Below are 15,285 nucleotides of genomic sequence, written 5' to 3' on the forward strand. Positions count from 1 at the left end.
GTTAGCACTTTCTAAATCACTTTAAAGTTTAAAAAGAATGTTTTTCTGTTGTGCATAGTATATAGAAAAAACCTAGGATAGTTATGCATGTTCCTAACTTGATCCAGGCTTGGGAAACGAAGAGATCTGAGTTTTTCCCTTCACCATCTACATACAAACCACCAGTAGTTTAGGTATGGATTCTTTTCATTATTATGTCATACTATGAGGCTTTCCAAAGTCAATTAATAATAGTTGTTGTATTATATTATACTTTTAATTATTGTATTGTGTTCTATTATACTTTTCAATAATTGTTGTTATATAGTGGTGGTGTTAGTTAATTTGAAGTATGAATTGCATTATAATATATCAAGTAACAAGGTGTTTCCTATATTGCGTAATGGTTTTTTTTTTTTTTTTCACTAATACATTCGAACATGCATTCCTAAATACAATTCATTTTTAGTTCAAGCTTTATGAGAGTTTTCATGTGGTCAATGTGGGTTATTGCTTTATTTAATTTTCATTTAGTTTAATTTTAGTTTTTTTTTTTCATTTGAAAGAAAGTTTTTATAATTTAGTTTTGATATTTTAGTTTTGGCCTTTTTTAGTTGAATAAAAGATACAGTTTAAATATTTTTGTTTTGTTTTTTTACTAGGTGGAAAAGTGGGTTCTTTCAAATACTTTAATTTAATTTTTTTTTATTATTTAATTTTTTTTTTTTTTAAGTTTTGGATGAATTTTGGTTGATAATGGAAAATTAATTTTTTTTTTTAAATTTAGCTTTGGGTAATGTTAGGTGATAATGGAAAAATTGGAACTTGTATGACGTATTATATTATACTTTTAATTATTATATTGTGTTATATTATACTTTACATTATTATACTTTTCAATAATTGTAGTTGTATAGTGGTGGTGTCAGTTAATTTCAAGTATGAATTACATTATATATATCAAGTAATAAGGTGTTTAGTATATTGCGTAATGGTTTTTTTCATTGATACATCCGGACATGGGTTCCTGAATACAATTCATTTTTAGTTTGGGCCATGTGAGAGTTTTCATGTGGTCAATGTGGGTTATTGCTTTATTTAATTTTCATTTTGTTTAATTTTAGTTTTTTTAAAAAAAAAATTTGAATGCAAGTTAGTTTTTATAATTTAGTTTTTTTTAGTTGAATAAAAGATACAATTTTGATATTTTTGTTTTGTTTTTCTACTAGGTGGAAAAGTGGGTTCTTTTAAACGCTTTTAATTTTTTATTTTATTTTTTAATTTTTAATTTTTTTTAGTTTTGGATGAATGTTCATTGACAGTGGAAAATTAATTTTTTTTTAAATTAGTTTTGGCTAAAGTGATAGGGGAAAATTTGGAATTTGCAAATTTTAGTTTTGAATATTGGGTGAGAGTGGAAGAATTATATTTTCGTAAACTTTTGTTTTGGATGAATTTTGAATGATAGTGGAAAATTAAATTTTTTAAAACTATAGTTTTGTTTATTTTTTAGTTTTAGATATTATTTTAATGTAGATAAAAGTTAAGAGTTTTAAAAATTTTAGTTTTAGTTTTTCTTTAGTGTTAACAAAAAAGTTAAGAGTTTTGAAATTTTTGTTTTAGATTTTCTTTAATGTTAATAAGAGTTAGATTATAAAAAAATTTTACTTGTAGATAGTTCTTAATGTTAATGAAAGTTAGAGTGTTAAAACTTTTAGTTTTAGTTAAATTTTTTATGATAATGAAAAAGTTAAGAGTTTTTAAACTCTTTAGTTTGATTGATCGATTTGAGTTAAGAGTTTTTTTTTTTTTACTAGATTATTTAGTTATGTGGTAAAATGCTTTTCCTAAATTCATTTAATTTTAATTTATTTCGTTTAGTTGATTAAAGTACTTTCATTTTTTTAGTTCATTAGGTTTTTTAGATGTATGGCAAAAATGCTTCTTAGTTCACTATTTCACTAGGTCATTGTTGATAATTCTTGCATTTAAACATCTTATTATGATTATGCATGTTAGGTTTTACTCTCCTAAGTGAATGTCATCATTTTTTGTCCTAACCTCTCTATTTCTATTACAAGTGTATTTGCTTTTATAATATACTATTTAGGTATGCTCTCCATCTTTCACTTTCTTTTGGTTGCATAAGAAATGCTTTGAGTGAACCCTATAACCATGTTTGATACTGTCTTTGATTGCCTTGATGATTGTTTAATTTTCCTTGATAAAATGTATGTTGTGTGCTTTATTTTTTTTGTAATCTAACTTTAATGTTTTGTGATAGCACTTTATTTGAAGGCTAGGTACACTTTTGGTCCTATTTTTTTTCACCGATTAAGCATGTCTACCTATTGCCATGATATCATCCATGTTTGTTCTATTCTAGTATCCACTTGATTGATTAGTCATTTGCTATAATCTCCTCAGCTTAATAGTAGAGACTTTTTTAGGACTTAAAGGGTGCTACCTCTTCAAAGGTACCTTCCTAATAGGTAACCTAATCCCTAGACCTAGACTTTAGTTTTCACGGATTGCTTTCTCAAAAAAATAAGATTCATTTTTTTTAAGGTTTTATTCTAATTTCTTTTTTTATTTCAAAAATAAATAAAAGTAAGTGGTGACTTCGATACCTTAAATAAAAAATGAGTCTCGCCAATCGAGTGGGGACACACGTGGTAAATGCAGTCCCACAATATCTACACTAGTCTTTGTCTAACTCATTAAGGGTGAGAATTTGTTATGCTATCACCATGTTCACCATACTGTATTGTTAGTGGTGTTATTTCAGGGGTTGTAAGGACCTCATTTTGAGGATCCTCTAGAGTTGGAACTGTTGGAACTTATTGTTGTTGAGTTTGTTGCATTTCCTCTTCATTTCGACCATTAAAATCTATTTGGAATTATTTGTGGAACAATGTTGCAGCTTCTTATCCATGTTTTTTTTCTTTTGTAAAAATAGCGTAACGACCAACGTTAATTTTCTTGGTAATAGGATTATGCAATTTATAAGCTTTTGAATAATTACTAACACCAAGAAAAATAGATTTTTCACCTTTGTCATCTAACTTTCTTCTTTTTTTCATCAGGAACATGGGCATATGTAATGCATCCAACACTCGAAAGTGATCAACAACTAGTCTACACCTACTCTATGCTTCTTCAGGAGTTATATTTTGAACAACTAGTATGGTACTTCTATTCAAAATATAAGCACTCCAATTTACTACTTCAGGCGAAAAACTTTTTGAAATTCTACTCCTCATCAAATAGGCTCTGCATCACATCCATAATGGTGCAATTTTTCCTCTCACAAACTCCATCATCAAATAGGCTCACATCCATAATTGTGCAATTTTTCCTCTCACAAACTCCATTTTGTTAAGGTGTATAAGTTGCAATCAACTACGTTTTATTCTATGCTTGTAAAAAAATCCATCAAATTCCCATGAGTTATACTCTTTACCATGATCAATTTTTAGTATTTTAATCGAGCTACCAACTTCTTTTTCAATAAGAACTTTAAACCTTTGAAAGACAATGAAAGCTTCTTATTTTTCCTACAAAAAACCTAAAAACCCAAAGATATTTCTTCATTATTTTGGTACTCATTCTTTAGGAATTATTTCCTACATCTACACCCAAATAACTATATCTCTCAAATTTTCTTTAGAGAATTTGTTTCTCTGGCTTGATAACAAAACCTTGCATCTCCTACTTATTTATAGGCAAGAGCATGCATGCTCACCAAGCAATTCAATTTTATTTTTATTTTTTTTAAAAAAAATTGTTAATGGTGGGCCTACATGTTGGAGGACCCATTACTAACAGTTATAAACTTAAATTTAAAATTACAATTGGAGCCTATGGTTTGATTCATTCTAATAAAAACCCAAAACTATAGTTACCAAATACTATTTTGTCACATAAAAGAAAAAAAATCTAAGGCCAAGTTGGTACTCATATCATTGGAAAGCACTAGATTAAAATTATTTTGTTAGGAAATCTAATTTGTGATTTTTTTAATAAGTTATTTTTGTTCAAAACTCATATACAAGTCACTGCATCCTAGAAGAGAAAGATAAAAATCAATAAAAATTAAGAGGCCAATCTTAGGACAAAAACGAAGAAAATGAAAGCTAAAAAAAAATATATCGAAGGATTCACCTAATGATGAGAACATATGACTATAAAAAATATATCGAAGGATTCACCCAAGGATAACATATGACTCTTTTGGGAAAAGCACTTTGTTAAAGGAGTTAATAAGGCAACTTAAGGTAAAAATGTTTGCAAAATGAAGAAGCTTGAGGAAAAACAAGTGAGGAAGTAGAAATTAGTGTGGTAAAGTTGAGTTTTTGCCAACTCATGAACACGGAGTATATACTAGTGTGAATGGACATAATTTAGAATTCAAGAAGCAATTTATGATGGATTTTCTATGTTTTATCTCATTTTGTTAGATGAGCCTAGATAATGTTTATGAACATGGAAAATATGATTATAGTTGATTGAGATTTAGGAGAAGCACTAATGAGGATTAAAAGTTGGCAACACCTTAATTACAACTTTTGACACATTACTTTTGCTTCATCCATGTGACAGATCTTGACACATTACTTTGGCTTCATCCATTTGAGAGATCTCTAAGATGGATAATATTATATTCTCTTCTCTTCCTATAATATCTTCCTAAACTGATAAGAACTATATTTTCCAAAGTTATGTATACAACATTTAAATGCCAAGTATTACTATTTCTAGTTATTCTAGATGTTTTTTTTAACAATAAAATCTTATAATAAGGTATCAATTCATAATATTTTGTTGTCATGTACGGTACCATCCCACTCTATTAACGTATATTCATCATATTTTATGAAACTTTTAGATATTAACTTGACTTTAAAGTTAAGTTAACTTATAGTAAGATAATCAAGAAACTTATCTGCAATTCATTAAGATGAATTATTCTCATAATTTTGACTAAGAGATGTCCAATTACAAACTTCTTAATGACAACAATATAACATATAATTTATTAGAGCTAGAACTATTGCAACTATTGGCATTAGACTTGCCCTCGAATGCATTTCCCTTAAATGAAATGACTCCGTGAGCTTAGTGATTACTACTCAAAAAGTGCTATTTGATAGCCTGTAATTAACTCTTTTAAATACTTTTGAGTATTAGTTATCACCTTTTAACCTAATTAACATATTAAGGACCCTTGTAATCAATTCTAATCAAATTGTGTTAAGTTTTGGTGTTTTGATAGCTTTTTGATCACCAAAGCAATCAGAGATTGAGGAGAGTTCTTTGGAATCAATGGCAAAGCAATGGAAAGCTCAGAAACATGTAGAGCCGAAGCTTTGAAGTCCTTTGCCATAAGCAAATTCGGAATGCAAGGAGTAAAAGATGTCCGGATAAGGCGTCCAGACAGGATGGCGGCGGAACATGGTCTATGGCAGGCTGTCCGGATGACGTAGCAAGGCTTGCTCACATTAAGTCAATGATCCGGACAACACATCCGGATAGGATATGCTATCGTCCGGGTGTGATGTTCACGAGTGTCGTGTGCTTCTCCCTGAGGAAGTCCGGATAGGGGAGCGCGCCACATGTCCTCTTGGGGAATCCGGATGGAGTTGATCCGGATAGCTTGGCAGCGCGGATATCTCACAGCCGGATGGGAAAGGAGGACGTTCCGTCCACAGACATTTCACATCCGGATATCTCACAGCCGGATAGGAGAGAGGACGTTTCAACTTCTCCGGATAGACATATCCGAACCTTCTGATAACGCTTACCCGCAGAGTTTTTCTCTCAGTATACAGTACAACGGTGTTCTCCTGAAACTTCCTGATATTTTCGACCGACATCTTGAGATATTTTTAACCGACTTCTTGAGATATTTCCGATCGACATCTTGAGATATTTTCGACCGATATTTTGGGATATTTTGCTTTACATATTTGATGTCTAAATCCCCAAACTCTCCTTGTAATCCACCTATCATAGGATTCCTTAGTCTTTAAGTAAGAACAAGGGGTGAATAACCTCTTATATATAGTTTGTAATTTCCTTTACACAGAACATCGATCATATAACATCGATCATATATCATCGATCATATATTATATCATATATAAAATCAACGAACAGAGCAGTTGCTCCGTTTTTCATATTTTTGTTTTCTTGTTAGTTTTCTTTCTAGCCAATCAAACTCTGAGGATTTTTCCTCAGAGGATGAGAGGCTAGACTCTTCATCTCTTGGAGTAAAGAAAGCCGGGTAAGTTTCCTCATGCAGAAATTGGAAGTTTTGTTATTTTAGTTTTTAATGAAGAGAAAGTGTGACCCGTTAATGGTTTTCATCTTTTTAGTTAACTTAAAACGCCTTTAACTCACCTGGGCCAACACTTGATAAGGCAAGTGATCTCCATCCATTGAGATGCACTTTTTTATCTCTTGCGAGCCTTTGGGAGGTGGTTTAGAGGTAGGATTTTCTAGAATAGCCAACACTTGGTAAGCTTTTGGACTCCACGGAGACATCCATTAGTTATCTCTTGCGAGCTTGAGACGGGTAATCCAAGGTTAAAGATCACCTTGAATGGCAAATGCTAGGTGAGAGGCACGAGCCATTGCAAGGTGCATCAGTGAGAGGGATTTAGTGTTTGAACCCATTAAAGGGAAGCATCTGTACCACACCGATTAGAGAATTAACTATATGTTAATTCTCTAACACGAGGAAAAGAAACAAGTGACCGGAACTCTCTTTTTTGTATGAGGAACCTGAACCTAGTAATCTAAACTCCAAGAAACACTTTTCTTTGTAAGTAAAATCAGTTACTATTTTTGGTTAGTTTAAAACTAAACCTTTTTCATTTAAACATCTTTATGTTTTCTTTTAAAGCTAACCTTGAAATGAAAAGGCACCAATTCATCTTTGGATTAATATCAATTGTGGAGTGAAAACCCATCCCAGTGAACGACCCTAGAGGCACTTATGCTATGCTAGCTAAGGCTATCCTAGTACATGGTGTAATAGGTTATAAATTTTGTTGATTACTCCCTGAGGACCACAATCAAGGGACACTAGCTGGACACGAAATAAAATGGCACCACTGTTAGGGACCATTGAGAGGACATGAATCAGCTAAGACACTAATTGGGAACGAACCAAAATGGCGCCGCTGCCGGGGATGGTGCCACTTTACAGTGATATAACCTTTTCAGAGTACTTATGATCTTCATCACAAGTTTGGTGACTTTTCTTTTCTTTTTACTAATTTTTTTTTATTTGTTTCTTTTTCTTTGTTCATATTTTTAGTATAGTTTTTAGTTAGTCTTAATAATTTTTTTTTCTTTAGAATTTTTTTTCTTTTATTTTCTTTTGTTTTCTCTATTTTTAATTCACAAATTGCTAGTTGTGCATGCCATATTGAATACGAGATAGCAGAGGAAGCCATGAACTTCATAAGATATGCGGCTGAACTTTCAAGAGGATGGAACCAACCGAATGCTAGAAATATGGGAAGAATGATATCTCAACCTAATGCTAAGGGTGAAATGTATATTTTGAATGACGACATAGACATGAAGGCAAAGATTGCAGCTATGGCAAGGAGATTGGAAGAGCTAGAAATGAAGAAGATGCAAGAAGTGCAAGCCATCTCTCAGACACCATTGCAAGCTATGCCTTGTGCCATTTGTCTATCTTATGAGCACTTAGTGGAAGAGTGTCCTACCATTCCAACAGTGAAAGAAATGTTTGGTGATTGCAACACCTACAATTCCAATTGGAGGAACCATCCAAATTTCTCTTGGAAACCACAGCCACCTCAGTACCAGCAACTTGCTCAAGCACCTCAGCAAGCCTCAAACCTTCATCAAGCTATAGTGAATTTAGCAAGGTTGTGGGAGATTTTATTGGAGAACAAAAATCCATCAACTCTCAACTCAGTCAAAGAATTGATAGTGTAGAGAATAGGATGGATGGGATGCAAAATGATCTATCTCAGAAGATAGATAATCTCCAATATTCAATCTCAAGGTTTGCCAACCTCAACAAAGTGCAAGAAAAAAGAAATTTTCCTTCTCAACCTCATCAAAATTCCAAGGGTATCCATGAAATGGAGTCTAAGGAGGGAGATAAAGAGGTTGATATGCCCACATCCAAGCTAAAACATGAGGTAGAGAGTGAAACAGAGAAAGAAAAGAGGGAGGAAATCAAAGGAAAGAAAAAGGGGAAAATGATAGAGAAAGATGGCTATGATGTTAATATACAAGGAAAACCACAAAGGATAGTCATCAAGGAAGAGATGAAGAAACACATGCATCCGCCTTTCCCCCAAGCTTTGTATGGCAAAATCATATAAAGCAAGTCTCAAGTGAGGGATGCAAACTTCATATGGGATCCGGGTAAGCTAAATCAGGATCAAATTTTTTGATAACTTAGTCTTTTTAAAGACTAGCTAGTCCATATCCTTTTGTTTTACTTATTACTTGTTTTAATTTTTATTTCAAATGCTTTAATTTTGATTTTAATGCTTTAATCCTAATTTGTTTTGATGTAAAATAGGTTTTTGGATGATCAAAATCAAAACAGAAATGTTGCATTTTGCTACTGTTGGACACATTTTTGAAGGACTTCCTGGAGCTCAAATTATGAATACTATATCTCTTTTTGAAGCTTGGGAAGTCAGGAGTCCAGAGCTTCAAACGGTGCTCGATTTGGAGTTGAAACGAAGAAGTTATGGTCGTTTGAAGATGATCGCGCAAAGCACCAATAGGAATTTCGCAGCTGCGAAATGGGCTGCAAAATTCCCATTTTGTTGCAGGAGAGCCCTCTCACTGAGATCACACACACAAAGCCTCTTACTCCATTTATTACCTCCTTAAAACCATCAGAGCCCATAGCTCCAACTGAGGAGACTATGCCACCTAAGGAGACTACCAAAGCAGAGGCCAAAGTCTTGATCCAACCCACTCAGGAGGCCACCACAGATGCATCAGCTCCACAGGACCTTACCATTACTTGATCATTTCTTTAATTTTTGTCTTTACATATTATATTAATATAAATAATTCCATATTTTGATGTCTTATATTCTAGGATTGGATGTATTATTGATGATACATCATATATAGACATCATTTTTGTTTAAGCTTGGCATTTTTTTTATTTCCTCTACTCACTAACTCTTTTGTTTTTTTTAAACATGTGGTTTCTCCTATACGACTTAGACTCCATGTCACTAAGGAGGTACAACTTCCTCCCTATTTTTCAATCGCTTTTGTCACATTGAGGACAATGTTCAGTTTGGTTGGGGGGAGAGTTGAGGAAGGAAGTTTTTGTTATAAATGCTAAGTTATTTTGGTAATTTAGTTGCTTTTTGCTTAATTTTAAATTTTTTTAAGTTTTTATTCTACTCTCCATGGTTATTAAGGAAAAATTTTCAAAATGAAATGAGAGAAATTGAATTTTTGTCTTATTACTTGACTTAGAGTTTGTATTATGCTTACTAAAGTTGATGAATTGTTGAAGCTTCTATTGAATTCAAGCTTAGTTCTTCCACTTTAAGCTATTCACACACTGTGCACAATAGGTTCCGATTATAAGATGAAGAACTATTTCCCTCTTGACTTAACAAAATTTTAGACTTGGTACCTTTGACCTCATTTAATAGTGTTGGGACACCTTATAAAAGGCCAATGAGAATTTGAAAAAGAAAAAGAAAAATGTTTACTTGCCTTGAAACTCGAGCAAGGTCTGAGGGGTATATGGTGAAAATCTTTAAAACCTGGTGCCCTAAGCCTTCATTGGTTGGGAGTCACCGACCTCAATGCTCGTTACAAGGGTGAATAGGTGGAGTTTAACATACTGTAGGTGCTTGGGTATTAAAATTCATTCTCAAAAGTCCAGGGTAAAATCCGAGGAGTTAGTGGTTGAAAGATCCTTAAAACTTGATGCCCTAAACCTTAATTGGTTGGGAGTCATCGATGGACCCCCGTTACATGGACAATTTATAAAATAATACCTTTAGCCTTGTACTCCTACAATGAAAAAAAAATTGTGAAAAAAGAGGTGTGTTCTTAGCCTATTGGAGGTTAATTAGTTTGCTAAGCTTTGAAAAAGAACTAGGTTTGGGGGAGAGATTAGTTCAACATACTATATTCGGAAGCTAATAAATAACACTTAGATTTTTGTGAAAGAGTAAGGTTTAACCCTTTGGGAGTGGAAACTCTTTTAAAGCTTAAATTTGCATAATACCTTCTCTTTAAGAATTGTGATTAGACAAGTTATTTGATAACTCTTGTTGAAGTTTGAGTTTTATTTCTTTAATGTTCCATGTGAGAGTTAGATCATCATGCCACTTGAAAATTGTTTTTTGATCAGCATGATGTTGTAAATTATAAATACTGTTTATTTTTATTTTTCTCTCCTTCATTGCTAAGGGACTAGCAATATGTCGGTTGGGGGGAGTGATTACTACTCAAAAAGTGCTATTTGATAGCCTGTAATTAACTCTTTTAAATACTTTTGAGTAGTAGTTATCACCTTTTAACCCAATTAACATATTAAGGACCCTTGCAATCAATTCTAATCAAATTGTGTTAAGTTTTGGTGTTTTGATAGCTTTTTTATCACCAAAGCAATCAGAGATTGAGGAGAGTTCTTTGGAATCCATGGAAAAGTAATGGAAAGCTCAGAAACATGTAGAGCCGAAGCTTTGAAGTCCTTTGCCATAAGCAAATCTGGAATGCAAGGAGTAAAAGATGTCCGGACAGGGCGTTCGGACAGAATGGCGGCGGAACATGGTCTGTGGCAGGCTGTCCGGATGACGTAGCAAGGCTTGCTCACATTAAGTCAATGATCCGGACAACACATCCGGATAGGATATGCTATCGTCCGGGTGTGATGTTCACGAGTGTCGTGTGCTTCTCCCTGAGGGAGTCCGGATAGGGGAGCGCGCCACATGTCCTATTGGGGAATCCGGATGGAGTTGATCCGGATAGCTTGGCGGCGCGGATATCTCACATCCGGATGGGAAAGGAGGACGTTCCGTCCACCGACATTTCACATCCGGATATCTCACAGCCGGATAGGAGAGAGGACATTTCAACTTCTCCGGATAGACATATCCGGACCTTCTGATAACGCTTACCCGTAGAGTTTTTCTCTCAGTATACAGTACATCGGTGTTCTCCTGAAACTTCCTAATATTTTCGACCGACATCTTGAGATATTTTCGACTGACATCTTGAGATATTTCCAACCGACATCTTAAGATATTTCCGACCGACATCTTGAGATATTTTCGACTGATATTTTGGGATATTTTGCTTTACATATTTGATGTCTAAATCCCCAATCTCTCCTTGTAATCCACCTATCATAGGATTCCTTAGTCTTTAAGTAAGAACAAGGGGTGAATAACCTCTTATATATAGTTTGTAATTTCCTTTACACAGAACATCGATCATATAACATCGATCATAGATCATCGATCATATATTATATCATATATAAAATCAACGAACAGAGCAGTTGCTCTGTTTTTCATATTTTTGTTTTCTTGTTAGTTTTCTTTCTAGCCAATCAAACTCTGAGGATTTTTCCTCAGAGGATGAGAGGCTAGACTCTTCGTCTCTTGGAGTAAAGAAAGCCGGGTAAGTTTCCTCATGCAGAAATTGGAAGTTTTGTTGTTTTAGTTTTTAATGAGGAGAAAGTGTGACCCGTTAATGGTTTTTATCTTTTTAGTTAACTTAAAACGCCTTTAACTCACCTGGGCCAACACTTGATAAGGCAAGTAATCTCCATCCATTGAGATGCACTTGTTTATCTCTTGCGAGCCTTTAGGAAGTGGTTTAGAGGTAGGATTTTCTAGAATAGCCAACACTTGGTAAGCTTTTGGACTCCACGGAGACATCCATTAGTTATCTCTTGTGAGCTTGAGACGGGTAATCCAAGGTTAAAGATCACCTTGAATGGCAAATGCTAGGTGAGAGGCACGAGCCATTGCAAGGTGCATCAGTGAGAGGGATTTAGTGTTTAAACCCATTAAAGGGAAGCGTCTATACCACACCGGTTAGAGAATTAACTATATGTTAATTCTCTAACGCGAGGAAAAAAAACAAGTGACCGGAACTCTCTTTTTTGTATGAGGAACTTGAACCTAGTGATCTAAACTCCAAGAAACACTTTTCTTTGTAAGTAAAATCAGTTACTATTTTTGGTTTGTTTAAAACCAAACCTTTTTCATTTAAACATCTTTATGTTTTCTTTTAAAGCTAACCTTAAAATGAAAAGGCACCAATTCATCTTTGGATTAATATCAATTGTGGAGTGAAAACCCATCCCAGTGAACGACCCTAGACCCACTATGCTATGCTAGCTAAGGCTATCCTAGTACATGGTGTAATAGGTTATAAATTTTGTTGATTACTCCCTGAGGACCACAATCAAGGGACACCAGCTGGACACGAATCAAATGGCACAACTGTCAGGGACCATTGAGAGGACATGAATCAGCTAATACACCAATTGGGAACGAATCACTTAGTGTTGTCACTTATGATCCATTTTTCCATAGTAGGATCAAGGATGAAAATATCGGCAATCACGGATATATAGGTACTTCAATTTTACGGATATATTGGTGGATATTTTGGAAAAAAATATTGGTAGGCCTAAAATTGATCAATACTCAGAAATGTAAGAAAAACTTCAGAGAATGTAATTAGAAGTATAATAGACATTTTAAATTTGTTTTGTTCAATAATTTGATATATGTATGATATAATTTATCATATTTGATAAGAATATCGTATGCGTCAATAAAAAAAAAAATGAATTTTATAAGTGTACATTTATTATTAAATTACATCAAATATTACTCCACAATAATATTGTGATATTTAATTATAATATGTTTAATTTTAAATTATATTTAATATTAAAATTATGATCCATTTATTTCAATTGTATTAAATGATAAAAAATAAATGATGATATATGTATAAATTTTTTTTAATATTTATATTTTTTATATTTAATTAATATATAAATGATAAAAAAGAGTTAAGAAAATTATCACCATATTTTTTTTATATTTTTAGTGGTCAATTAAATTAAATTTAAAAATAAAATAATTAGAATTAATTTGTTTATCAAAATATTTTGTTTTTATCATTGTATTAGTATATATTTATTCTAGTGCACATTATGTAATATATGACAAGGTACCCAATGGTGAGTGGGGGGCTATGAAGGCTTGCTTGTGCTTTGGTTCAAGTCTCGTGCCTTGCAAGTCAAAATTTGAATTTTTTTCATTTGAGTTTTGACCGAGTAGCCCTAAAAGATAGGCAATTTTTTGCTGAAATTTTGTCAAAAAATCGATGATTAAATTCAAAAATCGGCATTTTTTTTCACAGTTTTGTCGAGTTATTGGTAGAAACCGATATATCACTGATATTTCAGCGAAACATGCCAATTTTATTTGGAAAGTTTTCCCCATCGAAATTTCACCACCCTATTTTGTTTCAATGGCCATCAAAACACGATATTTTTGTGAAATTTTTGGAAATTTTCATCATTTAGTAGGATTAAGTAATTTACATACATCTTGTAAAATTAAATTTTGAACTTCAAAGCCTTTCTAAGGTACCATTTATAATTAATAGAAGTTTAGAATTTTAGAGGTTATCATTAATAATAATAAGCTAACATTTATCTGAAAATAGAAAGTAGAAGTGGTAAAAAAACTTTTGAATATCTCATTCCTAGAAAATGCTAAATTTATGTTCATTTTGTAGGAAGCTTATATATCATCTAATTTTTAGTTTTGTTACGAAGTTTATTATCTTAGGAGGTTACTATATTTGTTGATCAACTTATTTAGCCATATGATTATTCTATTCCTTTGAGCAAAAAGTTATATAATTTTTTTCAAAATGTAAGGCATTATGAGTTGAATTAATCTTACCTCAAATATGAAAAAACAAAATAGTTATGGAAAAGGAACGATATACTAAATCACAATGTCTAAGTAATTTATTCATAGTAATAAAAATTACCATGTTTAACATGGTTGGACATAATAATAAAAGTACTTATTTGGAAAGGATAATGGAAGAACTAGAAGGTGGATTGTAATAGCAAAGACATTGTACACTTGTAGGATTATGCAGTGGTATTCCAAGGCATGTAGAATTTACCCGGGTGGAATGTTTTCCTTGGCAGTCACTCCTGCATTTTTCTAGGGTAACACAAGGAATTGCATATGAGCACACCTTTGCTTCAACAGCAAATTTCATTCATAAACAAAATATTATGGAGAATAAAAACTTATGATAAAAAAATTATGGACATAATTATTACTTTATTCCAATTCAGAAAAGAATATGTAAGCTATGAGGATCCAAATCTCAATATGAGGAATATAGGCTATAATAAACTATTAATAATTTTGATTTTGAGAATTTTATATTAAAATTTTGACTTTTGAAAAATAATTTTTCTTAACAACAAATTGACCCTTGAAATGTCTAAATTTCAAGAAATTTAAACATATAAATAATTTTTCATTTTAAATTTGAAATGAATAAAAAATTGATAGTTTTTTTAAACGTATTATTCATCCTCATAATATTTAAAGTGGTGAACAATATTGTAAGTGTTATTTTATTTATTTTATTTTAATAACTCTATTAACCTACTGCAAAAATAAAATGACAAAATTTACAGATCATATAATTTCAAAAGTTTAGATAAAAGAAACATATGTTGAAAGTGATTAAAATTATATGATAAGTTTAATTTCTCTTAAAACTAATGTTTTAAAAGAAAGAAAATATTCTATCATATGTTAAGAAAGACAAACACATGGTAAATAACTTTGATTGTTGTCTAAATAAGTCAATAACAACTTCAATAACAATTTTTGTACACTAGAATTGTCTTAACTAATCTATATTTATAAGTCTATTTCTTAGAAAGCATGTTGATATGATACCATCAAAGGTTCCATTATTTTTCCTCTTTTTTGGTTGGTTGTAACTCTATACGATTTTGAACAATAGGAAATTACGTTTCACACTACCATAAATCTATATGTTGGAATTTGTCAAATTTTCTTTTGCTCAATTACTCCCTGATATCTCTAATATTCTCTTATTTTGATTGAAAGTTTAACACAAGGTTGCATAAAATTATTTATTGTTATTATTTCAAAATAAATGACAAAATTATTTGGTTATGATATTAATTTTGTTCACTGACTTGAAATAAGAAGATAAAAAAATGAGGTT

This window comes from Vitis riparia, chromosome 13 (genome assembly GCF_004353265.1).
Source record: "Vitis riparia cultivar Riparia Gloire de Montpellier isolate 1030 chromosome 13, EGFV_Vit.rip_1.0, whole genome shotgun sequence".
NCBI classification, from domain to species: Eukaryota; Viridiplantae; Streptophyta; class Magnoliopsida; order Vitales; family Vitaceae; genus Vitis; species Vitis riparia.